Raw genomic sequence first — 13762 nt, forward strand, 5'->3', positions numbered from 1 at the left:
GCTATGATTCTAGGCAGCAAATGCATCGCTTGTGTTGCTGCACAATCCCTTTCCCTTTCCTATTCCCTCAGCGGCTAGCCGTGCAAGCGAAACAGCCGGCCGCCTCAGTATTGTGTCATAAATCCCAAACTGACTGCTGTTAAATGTGCCTTTCCCCGTGCCTACATCTGCTGCAATGAACTAGGCGTATAAAGGTGTGTTGTTGTTGGTTTTTTTTTTACATGGGGAGGGGGACTGGTAAAGGAAGGGGCAAGGCCTCAGCCTATCAAGTCCCGGCTAATTAGCATTCCTTCTTAGAAAAGAAAAGTTTTGAAATCTTCCTGGAAGTGCAGATTTATGATTTGCCACAGGGGCCCGCGGGGGCCTGGAGCAGCCTACGCGTGCAGGTCTTGGTTTACAACTGTGGCTGTTACCACAGAATGCATTCTGTATGACTAATTTCCACAGCAGCTCTGGGCTGCCCCCAGCCAGACAGTCCAGGGCAGAACGCTGGAGGGGAGAGCGGACGAGAGGCCAAGGACCAGCAGTGTTATTAATAAAGGAAGAACGCTGAGGGGGAGGTTTGGGGAAATGGCCTGACATCAGGGAAAGTACATGGAGCAGGAGCGAGAAATGCTCCACTTAGGGTCCAAGATCTCAAACTTTAATTACGGAAAGTCAGCAAAGACCTTTTGCCCTCGCTTTGCCACATGTTATCTCTCCCCCCCCCCCGAATTGTTTTAGCATATGAAAGTGTATTTTAAAAAAAATGTTACATTTTTTAATATAAAAAAGCTGCTGCTTTTATTTCCGACACTTCTGTTATGAAATGACACCAAAATATTTGATTAATAAAATGGAAATAACAGACCCTCCAAGTTTCCCTGTTTTCCAGGGACAGTCCTGATTTTACAAAAGCCATCCTGGTTTCTGATTTGATTCCAGGTTGTCCCACTTTTCCTTAGGACGTCCCTATTTCCATCGAAGAAATGTTGGATGGTATGGAGTTATCTGACCCCTGAGCCATCTGAAGGGAAGTTTTGAAACGTTTAATGCTTTATTATGTTTCTATATAAGTTGGGTATGAGTTTGTAATCTCTGTTTGAGTTTGTAATCCTTGTCCGAATACATACTTTTGAATGGATTAGTTTTTGTTACAATTGACTATTGATTTGTGAGTAGGGACCACTCCCACTTTTGAAATTTATATTGGCCAGAGTTCTTGGTGTGCTTTTTTCTTTGTATATAAGTTGGAAGCCGCCCAGAGTGGCTCGAGCAACCCAGTCAGATGAGTGGGGTATAAATAGTAAAATAGTAAATAATAATAATAATAATAATAATAATAATAATAATAATAATAATAATAGGCTAGGATGTCCCTATTTTCTTCAGAGAAATGTTGGAGGGTATGAAATAAACAAATGCAAAACGCTTTGGTCAGTTGAGGTGTGTAGTTTCATGGCCCACCTTATTTTTGTGATTGAAGGTTGTCTTAAAACTGTTTTCAACATTGTGTTTTAAATGTTTTAAGTTGCCCTCGAACCTTAGGGTGAAGGCTGGAACATTCCTCCTCCTCCTCCTTTTTATGACATTAATTGATGTGTGTTATAATGTATTTATGAGCTGCTTTGGGGCTCAAAGTGCCCCCAGGGCCAGATGCTTACCGAAACAGCAAAATGTAGTTGGCTCATTCCATAAGATTCCACAAATCAGTCAGTGAGAGGAACAACGTTTGACAGCAACATCACAAGGTGGTGTGGTGAGGTTTAGGGAAAAGCCTCCCTAAACTGGAAGCATTTTAGTGGACAACATCTGGAGAACATCAGGTTGGCTACCATGACTGAGGGTGCAACTAGACTGCTTGCTCTCATTCATTATTGACCTTCCACCTTTCTTGACTCCCAGGCTTCTTAATTGTGGCAGTTGCCCCCCACTTCCTTAGGGGAAGGTGTAATGGGCAGAGAGGACTTCAGTATTGTTGGAGACTGGTATAATGGCTGTGGTTGTCACAGACACACTGACTGATGTCTCCCTAAAGACTGGGAAATAAGATGATATTGTCTAACCCTAACCTTTTCAGTACTGGCCTTGACTTGGTGGAACGCTCTGTCACAAGAGACTAGGGCCCTGCGGGACTTGACATCTTTCCGCAGGGCCTGCAAGGCAAAGCTGTTCCGCCTGGCCTTTCGTTTGGACTCAGTCTGACCCTTATGTTTCCCTCCCCTTACGGTTTTGATCTATGGGCTACTTTTAAAATGAGGCTGCATTTTAAATTGCATTTTAACCTGTATTTTAAATTGGTCCCCCCTATTATGTTTTTACTGTAATTTTACTGTGTTTCAGGGTGTTAGCTGTGTTTCAGGGTGTTAGCCACCCTGAGCCTGGCTCTGGCCGGGGAGGGCGGGGTATAAATAAAAATTATTATTATTATTATTATTATTATTATTATTATTATTATTATTATTATTTGGTTCTTATGGCAAATGGGTATTTCCTAACTCCCACACCCCTCCACAATGAGGTAAATGGAAGAAAATGCACTGGAAAGTGTAGGATACATACTGTTATAAGGTGTTTTTTTGGGGGGGGGAACCCCACTAAACCCTACAAATTAATAAATGGTAGGATTTTGATTGAGCTATGGTTGAAAGTACAAGCTGCAGAGCTGTACAAACTGCAGGAATCCCTGGTTTGGCTTATGCAAACAAGTCTGGTTCCAAATTACATTTGTATACCGCCCTATACCCACAGGTCTCAGTACCCCAGTGGCCTGGAGAAGAGCAAATCTGTTGATGGCCATCTGAGAGGAATCCTTTGACCTGGGCAGACAGATGTTGCCAAGGTGATGGGGTGTGTTTTTGAGATGGCAGGAAAAGAGTCTTGAGCAAAAGTTGCTGGGAAGAAGGAGCGGGTGGGGGAAGACTGGAATCCATCTTGGACAGGCTGGCTGGAGGCTGACTGGGAGAGATTCCTTGGACTCCATGTCTGTATTGCTGTGGGAGACAAACTCCTCTTGAAAGGACCATGCTGTAAGATCTGGACTTCCTCCACGCCGACTGAAGGTGTAAATAAGTGAATAAACCGTATTTCTTAAAGCTACAATAGTCTCTGCCATATCTCAGTTCTCCAAAGGAACACAGACCCTGGGTAAGAGAGAGGGGGAGGCACCCAAATTTTGGCATGCTCTGGTCCATGGGGTCACGAAGAGTCGGACACGACTACACGACTAAACAACAACAACATGCTGCATACATAATTTCATTTGTATCTCGCCTTTTCCCAGTTCAAACCGTGCTCAAGGCAGTTTACAACATGAAAAAACATACATAAATGCAACATAACGAAAAGTAGTAATAAACAATAAATAAAGTATTAAAAATGCACAACCAAATTTCCACCTAAATCCCAGGAACTAAAAAAAAATTGAAAACACTCCCTTGATGTAAACAAAGCAGGCTGAAGGCTCACAAAATTGTCTAACTTCCCCACAAATGTTGTGCAAACAGATCAAGAGTAAATGTTCAATTAATAGGTTGTGTGAGAGAGATTGCTCTCTCTTCCTAGTTTAATAAATATTGCTAGTAGTCACAATCCTTTAAAATAAAATCATTCCTGATACCTTTTCTTATTTACAGACATTAGATTCAATTCTGAGATCTCTAAATGAAATGTAGCTTTCTTTCTTTCTTTCTTTCTTTCTTTCTTTCTTTCTTTCTTTCTTTCTTTCTTTCTTTCTTTCTCTCTCTCACTCTCTCTCTCTTTCTTTCGTTCTTTCTTTCTTTTAATAAACAGAAAAAGGGAAATATTTAGGGCTGGCAACAGCTCTGAAAATGACTCAATTGCTGGAATTGTCAACAATAATAATGATGATAATATTAATATAAAAAACAGGAAAAACAACAGCATCTGTTGGCTCCTTTGACAAGCCAGAGTGCAAGCCAGTTTTACATTCCAGCCTGGTGTAACGGTTACCTGCGTAAAAACTCCATATTGAGAAACTCCAGGATCCAGCCGCTTTGAGTATGCCTTATTTTTGGCTTGCAATGTTGCGTCTTCTCTGGTGAGCAACCGCAAAGTCCCCCTCCCCCCTCCCAGCCTCCTCTTCTTGATACTTAATTATAATGATAATTGGCAGCAGTGATTTGTGGTCACATTCTAGAGCCTGATAAACATACCATAATCTGAAGAGGCTGAAAGTGCAGCTTCTTTTCCTGTAACAACACACAAGCCTCTGCGAAGTTCGGTTCACTCGGTTAAATAAAACGAAAGAAGCCTTGGCTTCCTAAAGTCTAACATTTTCAAATGTTTCTTTTCATCTCAGGGGTGGGGTAGGCAGGCGGAATGCTGATTTCGCTGCTCAAGGATGGAGATAAGAAAAATATTTATCCAAATTAAGAATTCCTTTAAAAAATACACTGGAGGGTTCGAAACTGGAACATTGCGGTTAAGATGAGAAATCAAGAAATATATGGTTTCCCTGATATTGATGTATTCCCAGCTCCCATCAGCTGGCACCAATGCTGAGGGTTGATGAAAATTGTAGTCAAGCAACACCACCGTTTTGCCACCCATTTTAAATTGTGACTTGTGATTCAAGGACCCGATCCCTGCTTGGGGAATAAAGACACGTGGACACAGTGTATATACGTGGACACAGTATATAAGGTTAATGGGCAAGGAAAAGGCCACAGCTTTATTGACTACAGCATGTGAGAAGGTATTGGCTTAGGCATTGAACCACGGAACATTAGACTCCACCCACTCGGAGAGGGATGAGTCTGAGGAGGGGTTAACCACCAATAGGGGGAGCCTGTTGATGCTAATACAACTATAGGCTGTCTCCTGATGTCACCGAGGGTCGTGGCATGGCTCACCGCCACACAGGCATCGGACAGGATCCACGACCGCCGGATTCCTTTAGCGGAATACCCAAAATTGAAGGGGTAGGCGATGGCCACACCTTGCCCCCCCAAACGCCAACAACACATTCCAATGCCTAACTGCCAAATACCACGAAAGTTGTGACGTTTGCTACGGGGTAGGTAAAAAAAATCAAGAGGCCGGGCCAATTTAGCCAATTGGAAAAAGCTCCTACCAGGCCCCCTGGTCAAACAGGGCAACCAACCAGAGGTCCATAGCAAAGTCTCAGGAAAAGCTAAACTCTAAAAGGGAGTGGTGGGTGGGTGACTCGAAGAAAATGTTGTGCAATGGCGGGGATGGCTTGCGCGGACACATTTGAGCGGCAAGCCACACCCCCGCCGAGCTTCACTATTGGGTGTCCAACTGGGAGGGGGGTGGCGCACCAGCCATGGAGTTGAAGGAGGGGGGGTTCCGCCCACTGCTTGACGCGAGAATCATCTCCCGCTCACAACCCCTCCCCTCGGGGAGTAGGAGAGGCTTTCTAATAATAATAATAATAATATAATATTATTTATACCCCGCCCATCTGGCTGGGCCTCCCCAGCCACACTGGGCGGCTTCCATAGAAACCAAAAATACAGTAAAATATCACACGTTAAAAACTTCCTTGAACAGGGCTGCCTTAAGATGTCTTCTGAATGTCAGGTAGTTGTTTATCGCTTTGACATCTGCTGGAAGAGCGTTCCACAGGGCGGGTGCCACTACCGAGAAGGCCCTCTGCCTGGTTCCCTGTAGCTTTGCTTCTCGCAATGAGGGAACCGCCAGAAGGCCCTCGGCGCTGGACCTCAGCGTCCGGGCAGAATGATGGGGGTGGAGACGCTCCTTCAGGTATACTGGGCTGAGGCAGTTTAGGGCTTTAAAGGTCAGCACCAACACTTTGAATTGTGCTCGGAAACCTACTGGGAAACGTATACTCCATAAAGCAGATAGCTTTCCCCAAAGAATCCTGGGAACTGTTGTTCACCCCTCACAGAACTACAATTTCCAGCAACCCTTAACAAATCACAGTTCCCAGAATTCTTTGGGGGAAGACTTGTGCTTTAAATATATGGTGCATATGTGGGAGAGACATGTTTTGTTGCAGCTGGGGCTGATGAAGGTGTCCGGTTGTGCTGCTTCAGATGCACCATGGCCTTTCTTCTCTCTGCGCTCCTCCCAGTGGTCATTCCTCCTCTGGTCATTGCTATGGATGCACAACCTGACTGATTGTCTCCAGGCACTGTGGTCATCTGCAAGGGATTCCCACACGGCAGGGTCAATATTTCCTTTTTTTAAAAAAAATTTTTTAATTAAATTTTCCATTTTAACAATCCAATCAGATCACATTAAGTATTCCAAATTATATAAATACATATCATATAGTCCAAATATTCTGCCAAATTATAAATTTTTGTTGGGGCTTCCCATGCTTCAAGTTCAGTGGGGCTCTAATCATCTTACGTTTCTACTGCCTTGAGTTTCCAATAGTTCCTTCTTTAAATCTTCCTGTTGTTATCCTTCCTTCTTTCGTGGCCTCTGAGTTGTTTCCACAGGCGAGTTGAAGTAAACAATAATGTGCTTCTGTGTGAAATTTGTATGATTCTCCTTTTTTTTATGCAGCTAGTAAGTCTATTGTTTGCAGAATGTCCTCACACGCTGGTGTTTATGCCGAATCAATCCAAAAGTCCTTTTCTAGTGGCAGATGCCATCTTCTCTCAGTTCCGATGAAATAAAATCTAGGCGCTTGCTCATTAATTTTCTCAGACAGGTTGCACCAAACATTAGCCTTTCCAGGGTCAATGTTTCCACATGACACATTTGCAGACATCTTTGTTACGCAGAGTTGGGCCGCCATTAGGCCCGGCAATGCAGTCACGTGACCCTCTGTAGCGGGAACTCGCCACAAGATCATGAAGTTTGGAGTCTAAAATGATTTAACTGTACTCCTTGCTCTGACTCAGTATCAGGCAATTTCCTATGTTCCTCTGGGGACCATCCTCGTCTTACATAACTCATCAACAAAGCATCCGCTTTGCTTGCTGAAGCTCCCATGCTCAATTGCTGGGAGTGTTTAAAATGTTTACTGCCTGAAACCCTGGACAGCCAATGCCATTCAGTGTAGACCATGGGTAGGCACACTAAGGCTCAGGGGCGGAATCTGGCCCAATCGCCTTCTAAATCTGGCCCATGGACGGTCAGGGAATCAGTGTGCTTTTACATGAGTAGAATGTGTCCTTTTATTGAAAATGCATCTCTGGGTTATTTTGGGGGCCTGCTTGGTGTTTTTACATGAGTAGAATGTGTGCTTTTATTTAAAATACAGCCAGCGTGGTGTAGTGGTTAAGAGCAGCGGACTCGTAATCTGGTGAACCAGGTTCGCATCTCTGCTCCTCCACATGCAGCTGCTGGGTGACCTTGGGCCAGTCACACTTCTCTGAAGTCTCTCATCCCCACTCACCTCACAGAGTGTTTGTTGTGGGGGAGGAAGGGAAAGAGAATGTTAGCCGCTTGGAGACTCCTTCGGGTAGTGATAAAGCGGGATATCAAATCCAAACTCTAAACTCTCTCTGGATTATTTGTGGGGCATAGGAATTTGTTCATTCCCCCCCAAAAATATACTCTGCCCCCCCCACAAGGTCTGAGGGACAGTGGACCAGCCCCCTGCTGAAAAAGTTTGCTGACCCCTGGTGTAGACAGTATGGAACTTGATGGACCTGATTGTGTGACTCATTACAGAGCCACTTCCTGTGTTCCAATAGCCTGGACGAGATCCAGAGCAATCTGGTGGCTGGAGTGTTGGACTAGGAGCTGGGTGACCATGGTTCATATCCACATTCAGCTATGAAGATCACTGGGCCAATCACTGTCTGTCAGCCTAACCTACCTCACAGGGTTGTTGAGCTCACTGGAGGAAAGATGGGATCTAAAAATAATAATAAGTAAAATATATGTAGTAAAATGGGATGCGGGTGGTGCTGTGGGTTAAACGACAGAGCCTAGGACTTGCCGATCAGAAGGTCGGCGGTTTGAATCCCCGCGACAGGTGAGCTCCCGTTGCTCGGTCCCTGCTCCTGCCAACCTAGCAGTTCAAAAGCACGTCAAAGTGCAAGTAGATAAATAGGTACCACTCCGGCGGGAAGGTAAACGGCATTTCCGTATGCTGCTCTGGTTCACCAGAAGCGGCTTAGTCATGCTGGCTACATGACCCGGAAGCTGTCTGCGGTCAAACGCCAGCTCCCTCGGCCTATAGAGTGAGATGAGCGCGCAACCCCAGAGTCGGTCATGACTAGACCTAATGGTCAGGGGTCCCTTTACCTTTATATGTAGTAAAATGTGCAGACAGCTAGCACAGAGCATGTGATCTCCATTCTTTCTGGTCCTCATCCAACACTCCGATCTATACACTGCACTGGCACTTACACGACGTGTCCAGTTATTCTGAGACTGAAATAACGCCAGAGGAAACTAAACGACCTCCTTTGTATGATGTGAAATTACATCAAGTGTTCTGGTTAACAAAGCTTTGCATGGGAACCCACGCACACCCACCCTCCAAATATTAGAAATGGATGCTCAAAGACATAAGACCGCGTTTAAAAAACATTGCATCAAATATTGTCCTACTAAAGCAAAGGCCAAGTGGTCATTTCTGCAGAAATTGGGTCTAGAGGCCAAGGATTGCAAAAGAAAAGTGGCTTTTCAAATCCATATTTTAGTATGTGTGTGTGTGTGTTGGGGGGTTGTGGCTGGGAGGATGAGAAAGCAAATGCTAGGGTGGGGAAGGGAAAATCACTTTTCCTAAACGATTTTAAAGTTTGACCACGGCACTCATGATGAGGCAGAGTTTACTTTCAGTTTGTCAAATAGAAATGATGTGGTTTAAATACAGCAAAAGCAAAACTGTGCCACAAAGACTATTTAAGCTGATGTATATATGGTCCTTTGCAGAGGGATCCTGAATATAAAATATATGGTGTTCTTTACTTCTTTCCTTCAGTTTCCTTTTCCCTACATTTCCCTATGTCTCTTTTTCCTATTTCTTGTTGAACTTAACTGGGCAATTTAAATTGCTGCTTTGACTATTTATATCTGTGGATGGAGTTTGTTACTGAATATGCAATGACTGAGTAATATCATAGGTAAAGGTAAAGGTACCCCTGCCCGTACGGGCCAGTCTTGACAGACTCTGGGGTTGTGCACCCATCTCACTTAAGAGGCCAGGGGCCAGCGCTGTCCGGAGACACTTCCGGGTCACGTGGCCAGTGTGACATCGCTGCTCTGGTGAGCCAGAGCCGCACACGGAAACGCCGTTTACCTTCCCGCTGGTAAGCGGTCCCTATTTATCTACTTGCACCCAGAGGTGCTTTCGAACTGCTAGGTTGGCAGGCGCTGGGACCGAGCAGCGGGAGCGCACCCCGCCGCAGGGATTCGAACCGCCGACCTTTCGATCGGCAAGTCCTAGGCGCTGAGGCTTTAACCCACAGCGCCACCTGCGTCCCCGAGTAATATCATAAGGTCTAACATATGATGACTTGTGCTATACAGAACTTGTTATAATATCTGTTTTGATAAGGAAATTATGGCATATCACACATAACCCCTCTTTCTTTCTTTCTTTCTTTCTTTCTTTCTTTCTTTCTTTCTTTCTTTCTTTCTTTCTTTCTTTCTTTCTTTCTTTCTTTCTTTCTTTCTTTCGTAAATTAAGCCTGATTTTGCAAGAAGAATGGCAGTGGATTACCATCCACACCATAGGTTTAAAGAACTAACAGCTTTGCCACTTTACCAGTCATGGCTTCCCCCAAAGAATTCTGGGAGCTGTAATTGTTCTGGGTGCAGAGAGTTGCTAGGAGACTCCTGTTCCCTTTGCAGAGTGATACTTTCCAGAGTGGTTTAACAATCACCTCTCCTTTCCAGAGAATTCTAGCTCTGTGAATATTGTGTGAGGTCAGATAAGCATGCCATCATTATATATGAGTGGGCAAGACAAAAAAAAAGGGGGGGGCGGAGAGAATGGTGCTTTTGCATCACATTTCCATGGAAATATAGCCATTTGACATTCCTACACCTAAAAATACTCATGCCAGGGAATATTTTATATTGTGTTTATCCAGTACAATTTTTTTAAAAGCAATTTTCTTTCTTCACGGTGTGAATCAATACAGTATTGTAAAACAACCACCATGTTTAGTAAGCTTCCATGTAACAGTATGAGTAGGACTAAACTTTACTGAGAGAAACAACCAGGCATAGCCACAAATTATGCCCCAAACAGGAGGTCTGATTACTTCTGACTGTTCTAAAATGGAACAGGGTTAGTGCTTACAAATGGATTTAGATTCCGCACAGCACTTGGAGAGTTTTACATTCCTAGGGGGCAACTACTTCATTGGGGCAAGACCTCCTGGAAAGAGTTGCTGAGACCACTTGGCCTTAGCTGTGGTTTGTTTCCTTGAATAAGTTTACTTCACTGGCCTTGGGTAATGTATTTATTTTATTGCTAACCCATGCCTGGCTCCAGCCCTGACACCTGTGTTCCTATGATTCACCCATGACAAATGTATGATGCTGACAAGGTAGTAGTAGTAGTAGTAATAATAGTAATAATAGTAATAGTAATAATAATAATAATAATAATAATAATAATAATAATAATAATAATATATTTGTACCCCGCCCATCTGCCTGGGTTTCCCCAGCCACCTTGGGCGGCTTCCAACAAAGATTAAAAATACATTAAAATGTCACACATTAAAAACTTCCCTAAACAAGGCTGCCTTCAGATGTTTTCTAAATGTCAGGTAGTTGTTTATCTCTTTGACATCTGCTGGAAGGGCGTTCCACAGGGTGGGTGCCACAACCAAGAAGGCCCTCTGTCTGGCTCCCTGCAGCTTTGCTTTTCGCAGTGAGGGAACCGCCAGAAGGCCCTTGGTGTTGGACCTCAGCGTCCGGGCATAATGATGGGGGTGGAGACGCTTCTTCAGGTATGCTTTGAAGGCTGTCAAATGGGACAGGCTTTTTTTCTCCTGCTCTGGAGGGTAGGACTCGTCCCAACGGCTTCAAGTTACAGGAAAGGAGATTCCAACTAAAGATCAGGAGAAACTTTCTGACAGTAAGAACTGTTTTGTCAGTGGAACGGTCTCTCTCGGGAGGTTGTGGAGTCTCCTTCCTTGGTGGTTTTTAAGCAAAGGTTTGATGGCCATCCGTCATGGATGCTTTAGTTGAGATTCCTGCATTGCAGGGGGCTGGACTAGATGACCCTCAGGTCCCTTCCAACTCTACAGTTCTATTATTCTATGACAGTCATGGTTGCTTTAAATACAATAGTCTGGGAAGGTCTAAAATCTGTAATCCCTTGCTAAGATGTATAAGACTGAATCAGATAAGTGCTGGAGATGCAAAGAGGTGGAGGGAACGTTCTTTCATATGTGGTGGATGTTATGTACTGAAGTTCTCACCCTGGGCCAGCAGGGGGATATTGTAGATAGTTATGGAAATAAGGGATCAAAAGTGACGTTCAGTGATTGGATAGTTTTAGAAAGTTGCTACAGTTACGTTGTACTGGAGCTCTATATAAGCAGGCTGACTGAACCCTTCAGTTCAGTTCTGTCCTGGCCTGTGAATAAACAAGAGCTGCTTTGAAGAATCGCTGTGTCGTCTGATATGTTCACTCACAACTTAACAGTGGACTTGTAAAAGGGTAAAAGAGTATTGGGAAATGATCCATAATGAATTGGAAAAAAAATATGTTTAAAAGTACTTTCCAAAAAAACCCAACAACCCCAGAGTCCTTTCTCTTGGGGATAATTCAGACTGAAATTTCCAGGTGTCAAAAAAGGTTATTTATGTATGCTACTGTTGTAGCCCCTGGAAATGGAAAACAAGCGAGGTCCCAACGAAAGAACGGCAGCTTAAGTTGACAGAATATGCACAACTCACAGACTTAACATATAGAATAAGAGAACAAGAAGAACATACGTTTAAAAAAGATTGGAAAATGTTTATTGAATATATGGGAAATAACTGTGTACATCTGAAAAGGCTGGCAGCACTGAGATAAATTCAACAATGTAAACAAGTTTTAATGGATGCAATAATGGAATACTGAATGGTATAGTTTTGGTAAAATATGCAGGGATTTATGATATGTAAAATGAACCATGGAAAGAGAAAAAGGTTACATACCTTAAGGATGTAAATTGAGTACCGTATTTTTTGCTCTATAAGACGCAGCAGACCACAAGACGCACCTAGTTTTTGGAGGAGGAAAACAAGAAAAAATATATTCTGAATCTCAGAAGCCAGAACAGCAAGAGGGATCGCTGCGCAGTGACAGCAGCAATCCCTCTTGCTGTTCTGGCTTCTGGGATAGCTCCGCAGCCTGCATTCGCTCCATAAGACGCACACACATTTCCCCTTACTTTTTAGGAGGGAAAAAGTGAGTCTTATAGAGCAAAAAATACGGTATTTTAAATTGTAAAATAGAAAATTTATTAAAAATCACACACACACACACACACACACACACACACACACACGAGTCTGTAATCCTAGTCATATTTGCTAGGAAGGAAGTCCTATTGAACTGAGTGGGACATTATTTCCGAGTAAACATGCTTAAACTCAGGCTGTAAATCTTTCAACACTCACAGTGCCAAATGGATGTTAGCAATGGTGGAAAGTATGTAGAAAATTTCACTGATGTGGAAAGGACCGGAGGAAGCAACCAGCAAGGAAGTCTGGGTGAAACAAAAGGAGGGAGGGTGGACAACTAAAGGGCAAGCGCTGAAGTACAGCATGTCCCATGGTAGAAGTAAAACTGTAGCCCAAAGCACAGAGTGACAACTAGGACTGGAAATATATAAATATGCCTTCAATTAAGGGCATCCTTTCGATTTCGAGTGTTCACCACACTCTAGGAGTTTTTGATTGAAAGATCATATTATTGGACTGGTTTTTTTTGGGAAAATACTTTAGCAGTGTTTGGACTTTTAATTGCAGAGTACATTTTGCCTTTGTTATTAGATGGGGTCAGTCAAGTTGCTGAAGTAATTATTACGCTCTGCTTGCTGCTGGTTAAAGCTTAACAGGAGTGGCTGCGCTCAGTTCTGGGCTCCAAACTTTTATGTGGAAAGGGGAAGGAGGGGAAAAAACAACAACGACACCTAACCAATCAATGGACAAATGGAGGAATTTAGAGGAGAGCAGTAGAGGATGGTATTAAAGTTGTTTGGCAAGTTATCTTAACCTTTTCCCAAGAGGAAAGGTTAAGATAACTTGGCATGGCACGCCAAGTTAGGGGGAAGAGTTGGGGGGGGGGGGAAATATGCAAGGGGCCACGATAACAGGAAGCATAAAAGAATGTTACAAAGAGGACAAGGATCAATTATTCTCATTAGTCAATGAAGGTGGAACAAATAGTAATTGGCTTGAGCAGAAAGGGAAGTTTCAGGTTAAATATTCAGCCGGGCTGTACCAGGCCTATTCAACAATGAGGTAAAACTGCCAGAGGCTGTTGTGCAACGGCTATCGCCCGAATTATTCAAGGCAGAACACCAATTTACAGGAATAGTTATAGAATAATTAAATCAATCCTGCCACAGAGCAAGGGGGTGGGCAAAAAAGGTCTGTTCTGGTGCCAGGGACGGGTAATGAAATAGACGCCCTTGGTATTTAAGTCGAGTTTCTTATTGATGTTTGCTGCTGAATGTGCATAACTGAAGGGGGTGGAGATTTATACACATCACTGGGTTGTGTTTAAGTAAGCCTTCTGCAGAACAGATCCCTTGAGATTAATGAACCTTAGTTAGTTTCCCCCTTAATTTCAGGGGACCTTCCCTGAGTGAAACTTCGCTGGACGCCACCCTAGGTTTCTTGCCTGGCAAAT

This window comes from Podarcis melisellensis (assembly GCF_964234715.1).
Source record: "Podarcis melisellensis genome assembly, chromosome: 1".
Taxonomy (NCBI): domain Eukaryota; kingdom Metazoa; phylum Chordata; class Lepidosauria; order Squamata; family Lacertidae; genus Podarcis; species Podarcis melisellensis.